The 9486-nt window shown below is 39.2% G+C and overlaps 1 protein-coding gene across 1 annotated transcript in view; it reads right to left on the reverse strand.

Moving 5' to 3' along the window:
• Positions 1-9192, reverse strand: part of EHF (ets homologous factor) — a 31029-nt gene extending 21837 nt beyond the window's left edge. Inside the window, exon 1 of the mRNA XM_010075222.1 lies at positions 9110-9192. The gene's annotated coding sequence lies outside the window, so the exon portion shown is untranslated. The remainder of the gene's footprint in view (positions 1-9109) is intronic.
• Positions 9193-9486: the final 294 nt, after the last annotated feature.

Raw genomic sequence — 9486 nt, forward strand, 5'->3', positions numbered from 1 at the left:
ATCGCAAGCTGGGTGGCTGTTTGGAAGGGAAATTGTCCCCAAGCATTCAGCTATCTCTGAAATAGTTCAATGGATCTCACTGACCCTGTTTCGAATCAGACCATTACTTTGACTTAACTTACTTGCATGTTTGTGTGTGTTTAATAAACATTTATTTGGACCCCAGCTATATCCATGCAATTTCTTCATGTTGTATTTATTGTGTAAAAAATAAGAGATTGCAAGACTACTGCCCTGGCATCCCACACCACTGTCTGCACGAGAGCTGTTTGCTTCGCCCCTGGATGTAGCAGCAGGCTCAGTTGCCCCACACACCCAGGACTTTGAGGGAACCTCGGGCCTCCCGGAGCCACATGGCACTGGGACAGTAGCTGACGTACATGCTGGGGCTCATTTATGCTCCATCCCTTCATTAAAAGCAACCAGAAAATGAGGGAAAGGAAGTTTCCTTGCTCTGCAGCCACCTTCTGTAAGTATGGAAAGAAGCTGTGGGCAAAAATGTGTCCCCACTTCTGTAAAAGCCAACAACAGCTTTCTCCTCCCTCCTGCTTGTGGTTAAAGGAGAAACACTTCCATGGCATCGCTCCTTCTCACCTGACACACTGAGAGCTGCCCATCCTGTTTTCACTGATTTCTTCAGTGGTTGTGTTAAACAATACAATGGAGCATTTATGTGTCAGTGTTAGGAGCAGATTATTAAATAAAACCCACCGTAAATAGAGCCGTTAATTCAGTTACTGGCATAGCCCTTTGTTATCTTCTCAATACCTCCCAGAGGGTATTAGTCTTATCCTTGCGTTTGAGTTGGCAGCAGAGTTATTTTTTCGCACCTGCTGCTCTACTCCGATAACAACACAGGTCAGCTTTGATTTGTTGGAATATAAACAAAAGAGCAAAGTCAGGCATCTGCCTCAACAACCTGGGCCGGTTTGACAACAGAGCTTTTCCCATTGGTTTTTGTATAAATGTACTCTTTAGATTCTTATGTGAACTCTCTCCTGCTTCATAAATAGTCCTTTGCTACAGAGGAGAGCTCAATACTGTACTTTTCCATCAATTGAAACCTCAATAGGTCAAAGTAACACACTGCTCTAAGACTTAAGTCAGAAGAGGTGTCATACAAAATACCTAAGGAAAAATCATCCGAGATACATGGGTTCGAAAATTAGCAGAAAAAAGCATCAAATTAAGTGTAAGCAGTGAAGGAGGTTTCTTGAGAGATAAAGAAAAGTTGAAACACTGGGAGGGTTTGCTTTCCCATATGAACCTACACACACTCCAACCCTTGATCTACTACTTAAAAAAAAAAAAAAAGAAAATAAAAATAAACAAAGTCCATAAGAAGTAGTTAATAATCTGAGAACTGGGCTACTTTTGAGTTCTGAAAATTAAGCCTGCAGGGCCCATATACTGTGATGGAAGACATCTACAGTGATGGAAGAACTCCTGAAACACCAGCAATCATAGAGCAGAAAAGGAAGAGTCCACACAGGCAGCAAAGGTATTAACTAACACAAAGCACAGAAATGAAGGAAGGAACTAGCATTACCTCCTTATTACAAATATGAAAATTGAGACACAGAGATGAAATTATTTGCTTAAATCAAATAATAAGTCAATGGACAAATCAGTCTAACTCATATCTTCCAGCTCAAATCTCCATTAGTATCCACTGCATCATGTGTCCAGCAAAAATTTCTACCTGCAGATGAATTAGGATGATCGTGGGTTTTTGAGGGCAAAGAGAAGGTATTAAATAAAGGAAAGAATTTTTTGTAAAAAAGAGGGCTGTTAAGACTGAAATCAAGATTCTCCTATGTGTCATGACTATTATGTGTCTAGTAGAGATTTGAATGTTAAATTAGACAAACAACTATATCTACACTTGAAGCATTAAATCAAAAAAGCTGCCCTTGACCCGTGTATGATCCTGAAAATGAACTAGAAATTCCTAAGTAGAGCTGGCTGAAATTAAAAATTTCTGTTCTGTGGGACTGTGGCTATTTCAAGGTGCTTTTTTTCTTCCCTTCTTTTCTTTTTTTTAATCACAGTGAAAGAAAGGAATTTTAAAAAGCAAGTTCCCTGGCAACAGAGAAGAAGGATCGCCATCCCAATCAACTGACATGTAAAAACCTATATTCAAGTTGTCCAAGTAACGAAAGTGAAACTCAGCATGTTATGAAGAATTGTTTATAAAAGACAAAAAATGTCAAATAGCAAACTAAGATATTACTGCAAACAGGCAGTAATGTCACCACAGAGCAGTTATGGTGAAAGCAATAAACTTGCCTAACACTGTTGTTGTGCACACGGTCACCAGGGAACCCTCTGCAGAGCCTCACCCTGAAATGCAGCCTTTGCGGACTACCAGATTTGACTGTCTCAGACACTGCTTGGGCTGTGAATTTTACCATCCTGTTCTTCCTCTTTTATGATCGCTGCTATTCCTTTTCTTCCTTATTTCATTCTCTTCTTAAAATTTTTTATTTTTTTCCCTTCACTTTCATTTTTTGCATTCTACTCAGTCAGACTGGCTGACCTGGCCAAGGAAGCTTCTTTCAAACACCACCATAAGCCTGTAACCAGTAAAACAGACAAAACCATCATCTTCAATTATCTAGTGGCCCAGAGTGCTAGGTCTTACAGCAGCTGAGGAGTTTGTGGCTGGTCTCTAGGATGGAGGCTGTAGGAGTCAGAAGCAGGGAAAAAAGCTTGCTTCCCTCAGTTCTGTTTGCTCCCCTGTACAGGTATGTATCTTAGTCCTCAAGGTAACTGGAACAGGTTCCACCAACAAAACCAATAAATAAATTTCCAGGCTATTTCAAACAACTGTTTTCTTCAAAAAGAGATTTATTACCATGTGAATTATAATCAACTTTAACATTGTTCTAGGAAGGCAGTGTTAGCAGAGTTCCTTGTAACAACTATTTTCAGGTGCTAGGGAGATTTTTCTTCTTTTCTTTTGTCTGTAATGATTAAATCTTCATAAGTTTTTTAATATTGAAGATGTGTCATAGCATAAGGCAGGCTGATACCTTAGTTCCAAATGACCCAAAGCCCTGTTAGCTTTTCCTGTGTATAGTAGCACTGATTATGTCAAGACCTTTGAATCTGTACATCCCTCCATTGTATCAGTGCTAGCATAGAAGAACCTGGCTGGTGTTAGAGCTGCAGGCCTGCTGCTCCTGGTCCAGGGTTTGGGGAAGGGCAGACCTTGACACACCAGCTCTCAGGCTATGCACATGTTCCTGCAAGAAAAACTACTGCGGCACAGGGCAAAAACAGCAGGTGTGGAAGTTGCAGACAGCTCAGGCTAGGGCTTTTGGCATGAGCAGCCCCTCACTCACTGCAGGACACTGCTAGTCGCTTGTCTGTACCTCCGAACACGATGCACTATATATACCAAACACTAAATACAAATAGCTTTGCATTTTAAATTATTAAATAAAGGAATTATGTGGATTAGTAAACAAAATTTCTTAAAATCAGGGCAAGTATTTGAATTCCTATTTTAAAAAGAGAAGTAAGAAAGCCTGCGCAGGAGATAAGGGATGTGCATGTGCATGTACTTGGTGCAGTATGTTTGCATGAGTGTATGCGTATGGGGAGTGGCTGCACGCAGACTAAAAAAATGTACTGGATTGACTACAATTTGACTATCATCCAAAAATATATAATAATTTGAGATTTTAAAGAAGGAAGAGAAGTTTCTACCTGTTCTTACATATTATTACAACTCCATCAAAAAACGTCTTAGGGAGGGTAAGGATATCTACAAGTCACTAAATGAAGGAAAAACTATATCCATTTCATTTTGTACATCCTGCTTTTGATAAGTTGGTAAGGAAACCTTACTCTTCTAATCACTTATTAACTGAACCTTCTAAAACCTCTTCATTTTTCTCTGTCAAGGCAGCTGCCTGGGAATATTGCAAGTAAACTCTGTTTTATGTGAGCAGTGTGTTAGAGCCCACTGCAAAAGAGATGAGAACAATGCCCTTGAATGTGTCAGAATTTCACTCCCTGATAAAGCCTATCCACAGCCATGACAGTTTATGAGACACTTGCTTAACAAGGCATGCTTTGCAAGTGCATCATCAAGATGGAAGCTTCTAACCAGTTTTGTAATAATAAAGATATGTTTTAGTAAAAATCATTAAGAAGGTTTTGGGGTAATCATTATATCATGGACTTAGTCTGCTTCCTGACCATAGCATCTTGGGCAGTTTTACATGGGTTCGTTAATTGTATAGCTATATACATCAACTACCTGTTCATTGCTAGATGAAAGAAAATCCAGAGTGATTTTAAAAAACAAAACAAAATCTTCTGATTGTGGTACTAGTAATTTGGACAATAGAGCATATTTTTACACATAGTTTCTTAATCCTTACAGACTTGTAAGGGCTCAGAAGACTATTCTGGCTACATCTGTTTGTGAGCTGAGGAAACATCTCAAGTGCTTATGTGTGTATCGTTCCTCCAACTTTCATTTTATTCTAAATGTTTGCAGATCCTTTAAGTAGGATGACTTTCTTTTCACCATTGCAGAGCAGTTCTCTTTTATTGTCCCATCTTGTTGGTGCATAACCAGTGATTATCCAGCCCTAGGTACCTGTTTTGTCTACTAGTTCTCATTCTGTTTCCTCTGGAGAACATTTCACAAGATCAGCAGAGAAGTAGGTAATGATAACCATGCGCAATGTATGCTTTTGAAAAGGGGGACTTTGAGGGCTTTTCCTCAGAGGGAGACACGCAAAATGCCAAATGCAGTTGATTGCTCCATTGGCCACATGACCCCATCTTTACTCATTCTCACCCGTCTAGGTCAATGACCAACAAATGTCCCAAGTATTTTAAGTGAGGGATTTGGTGCAATCTGCATCCCCATTAGAGCTCAAAGTATTTCCCAAACTAAGGCAGACTTCTGATGACTTCCACAGCAACCAAATTAAACCTTAGTTTTCCATATACTAGCTGTGTGAACAGATTGTTTTCTGCTTTCTTTTCCCTTTCTACCAGCAGTGTTACTTATGAATTTCACCCTCACTAAGTTTGCAATATATCCTTTTCCTGAAAACCTATTGAAATAAGCAACCTGATCTAGTGGAAGGTGTCCCTGCCCATGGCAGAGGGTATGGAACTAGATGATCTTTTAAGGTTCCATCCAACCCAAACGATTCTATGATTCTATAAACCCTTGGTTCCTCAGAGACCAAAATACATGTAAGCTGCAGAGTGTGCTGAAGGAAGGGACAGGGAAAAAGAGAAGCAGACATTTGTGGTTAGAGATCTTGAAGCACCCATGAGCATTAGGCTGGCTGAGCAGCTGAAGCCAGCATGCTTTGCTGAAGAGGGTGTTGGACTTTGCTAGCACTCACAAGGCACTTACTAGGAAGAAAACTACATGAGTTTATGCTTGAGTAGTCAACAGTAACTAAGCTGTGAGACTGGGCAGAGACTTTATTTCACTAAACATCACAAACTATGCAAGCTACAAAATCATTAGCATTTCTGTTCATTTCTTCATGTACAGCAAAGCCTTTATTATTGGGTTCTACTACATCCTAACATCGTGTGTCATTAGCAATGACAACTGACTATTAAGCTCGTTACTCTTTACTTTTTATGTGTTGCTTGGCGTAGGAACGCCTAGTCCCCAACAAGAATAGCTGCTTTACAGCTGTAGGAAGGTTAATGAGAAAGAGAGCACTGCAAGACCACAGAAAATCCTATAAGGGGATGGTCACATTACTATCAGAATAAGAAGCGATCATTCAACTCTATCAGTAGTTTGGTCTCAGCACATTGACCAATTTTTAAGCCAGACAGGTCTGTCCTGTAGCACCCACTTTCCAACCTGTCTCTCTGTACAGTAGGTCATTGCTCCAGTTCACAGAAATTGTATTCATCGTATTGTAGAACAAGCTCAGACATTTGTGTGCAAATTGAATCTAAGCAAATAAACACCAACAGAAAGCACATAACTGTATATTCCACAGAACAGATCCAGTCTACACTGCAGTCGGTGGACTGTGTCTGGGAGAAGACTGAATGGTTTTGTCCTGAGACTATGTTAGATAGTCAGATATGTTTATAAAGAGCATATAAGAGGTGAACAAGTGAGGGAAGATAATGGCTCATTCTAGAAAGGTGTCATGACAGTGCTCTGAGTTCACTGAGGCAATAAAATCGTTAAGCTTCTTCTGTGAGAACTGCACATAAATATTCACTTCTTCAACACGTGTAGAATTTAATGCTTGCAGGGTTTCTTTGGTGTGAAATGCTGTGGGACAGGCAACAGGCTAACATGTCAGTCCTGTCTAGACACAGATGCATCTACAGAAATCCTCCTTTTCCCTCTGCAACCTCTCTTCATCTGTGTCTCGGGATGGATGATTATTCCTGTTTAATTTGATCTCTCTCCATTGCAACTTGTTACCTTGTACCTCCTAGACAGAACAAGTACTGATGTTAACAATAAAATTCATTGGGAATGGAAAAAAGTTAAGGAGGTTCAGTGGGAGCCAAATGATTTAATTTTGTCTTTGTCCAATTGTCCTGTTGTCTGTTCCCACCACTGCTGAAAACTCACAATGCCCTGAGAATGTCTGAAGTAATATGAAATTACTATAGCAATACCACAGCGTATTCTCTCAGGTGACAAGAGGGTAATAATATCCCATGTTAAAGACACCACATTCGATTACCTGATCTCACCACAACTGGGGTAATACGTATTGTTGTAATCTATAAATCGGTATGAAGGGCTACCTAATCTGTGCTGGGGCAAACAAAGCATTATTCTGGTCTTATATGAGATCCTTTACTACTATGACTTGGAAAAAAGATCCTTTTTTTACCATCCTTGTAAGCTTTAAAAATGACACTAGGACTAGGAAAAAAAAAAAAAAATGCAAGCAAACAACAAGTCTACTAATGATAACTTCATCTCCGCATGTAGGGCCAAAGCTCGAAGCCGAGAAGGAGGTCTGGAGAATAATGACTCTAAGAAAGCCTTGGGCACACTTTATAAACTCCTGACCCTGAACTCCCAGTTTTCTGACTCATATTACCTTTCTGTTTGGCACTGCTGTTTCTACATCCTATGTTCAGTCCCAACATCCGAATTTCACAGCAGATGTTGAAAAATTAGAGGGGACCACTGAAGTGATTAAAGGATGGAAAAGCTTACAGTGGAACAGGTTGAGGTCCTAGAAGTATTCACTGTAGTGTAGGTTTTTCCATGAGAGGGAATAGCCTATAGAGCTCTGTCTACCACAATTATCAGAGACTGGGCTAAGGAAGGATTTGTCTCCAGCTACCTACACAAGGAACAGAAATTTGCCACCCAGGGGAACTTCACACTAACCATCAAAAGGCAACAAAAGCAGGTGGCTGAATGTTGAAGCTAGACCACATCAGACTAAAAGTTAGATAAAATATTTTTAGAGGAATAGTATTTATTGCTGGGGCACTTTAAAACGTTCTGGTGAATTTCCCATCGGTGGACTTCTGAACTTCTTTTTTTCAAGACTGGAAGTTTTCTAGAAGATAAACCAAACCCTACTTCAAGCCACCTAATTAAACTCTGAAAAGTTCTGGGAAGTCCTATGTTGTTATCACAACAATCACTTCTGTTTTTAAAAACTGCAAGGTCCAGGAATTGAACTGTCATTAATTGTGATATTTGTTGGCGAAACACCTTAATCGTGTTATTGTTCTAGCTTTAGTTGCAACTGTTTTCTTTGGTTTCTGCTTTTGCACTAAAAATAAAACTGCCATATTTTCTAGCTGTAGTATTTTCTACAGTGCAAAATATATATCAGAAAACTGGCTTAAATTCCTACCCCCAAAGTTGCTATCAAAACAAAACTTAAAGGAGTGCATTTTTTTATTCCACATTTATTTTCACAAATTACAGGAAATACTGGTGCAAGATAGGTATATTTAACACAGTGCTATATGACATAAATACTAAAAAAATCACTACATTAAATTTTTACCTCAAGGATCATTTCTGTCATTATGTCCTATTCCTAAAGAATAGGAAAAAAAGGATAGTTGGATGACTCTAGAAGCAAAGGTGACGTATGATATTTTTAGACTAAGTAAGCCAAAACCACATTACTGATAAAATTCAATAACTTTATAACCATATACAAAGGAGTACGTGCCTAACGTCTCATGTAGTGAAACACAGACATTTATCACACATATTTTACAAAATAAACATAGATTTTGAGCAACATTGTCATTACACTCAGTTCTACCATTACTTAAACAGCTGTGTCTATACCTTAAGGGGCCAATTCTGGTTCTATTCAAATAAAATTAACATTGGAAGAGAAACAAATTAAACAGGTGAACACACTGCAGGCCTCTACTCACACTGTATTTACCTACCCAGTGCTTAAGCTGGTTTTTGTGCAGTGCTTCAGTTTAAAAGGGACTAAGATCGGCAGAACCCCCCTCAGTACGGGAACTGCCAAAAAATAGCCTTGAGGATAACACCAAGCCAAATTATAAATATACTTTAGGATTTTTTGTTATCAACACAATCACCATCAACATCAACATCCTCAATCACTAAAAGCAACAGAAACACTGTCATCATAAAGCGTCTCCCAGTTCTGGAACACCAGAACTCTCAATGGTACTGAAAACGTCCACTTTCTGCCCCTTGCCTTACTGAACAGATGACCACTCTGAGGAGAAACGCAGCAGATTTAGGACCCAGAATATTGTTAAATTCATCATAATAAAAAGGATCCTCAGGAAACTTTTAAGTAATCCTGACGAAGCCACTGACTCCATTCAAAGTCAATGACATTCTGGGTAAGTAAAGGCAGAACTGTCCCCAGTTGAACATAAACACAACAGAAATATTTAAACAAAAGTAAGATACAAGTTCAAAATAGGAAAACAGGAGTCTTTATTGTAACGTTAAAAATCCTTTTGATCAAATGAGCTTAGCTGCTGTTACAAAGTGCAAAGGGAGGGGCTCGGTAGAGTTGGGCATGAGTCCAGTAGACACTTCTTCTCTTTTTGTTTTCACTGGTGTTAGTTTAAAGGAAGTATATTAAAAAAAATACCCCAAACACCTTACCTCATTTAGCTGCAGATTCTGGAGTGGAAATCCTTAACTGAGGCAATGGGAAAACTGTCTACAGAACAGTAGGTTGGGTAAACACAGGTACTAGGTTATGTCTCCTAAAGACTCCCAGGAGCGAAGATAAATGGATGTGATATTAATTTTAAAACATTTTTCTGAACACTCAGGCAGCCAATAGCGAAATTCCTTAGGTCACTTCCTGTTCGTTTGATTGGGTCTACAATGACAACAATCAAGATGAGGTTGGGAGCATTTGCATAAGGCCAGCTCAGTCCTCACTATTCAAAGAGAACAGGTCTAACCGGGTTACACGCATGACTCCAGAACAAAAGAAAAACCTGGTAATGGATGAGGGATTGATTTCTTTGTAG

This window comes from Pterocles gutturalis, unplaced genomic scaffold, assembly GCF_000699245.1.
Source record: "Pterocles gutturalis isolate BGI_N339 unplaced genomic scaffold, ASM69924v1 scaffold13037, whole genome shotgun sequence".
Classification (NCBI taxonomy): Eukaryota; Metazoa; Chordata; class Aves; order Pterocliformes; family Pteroclidae; genus Pterocles; species Pterocles gutturalis.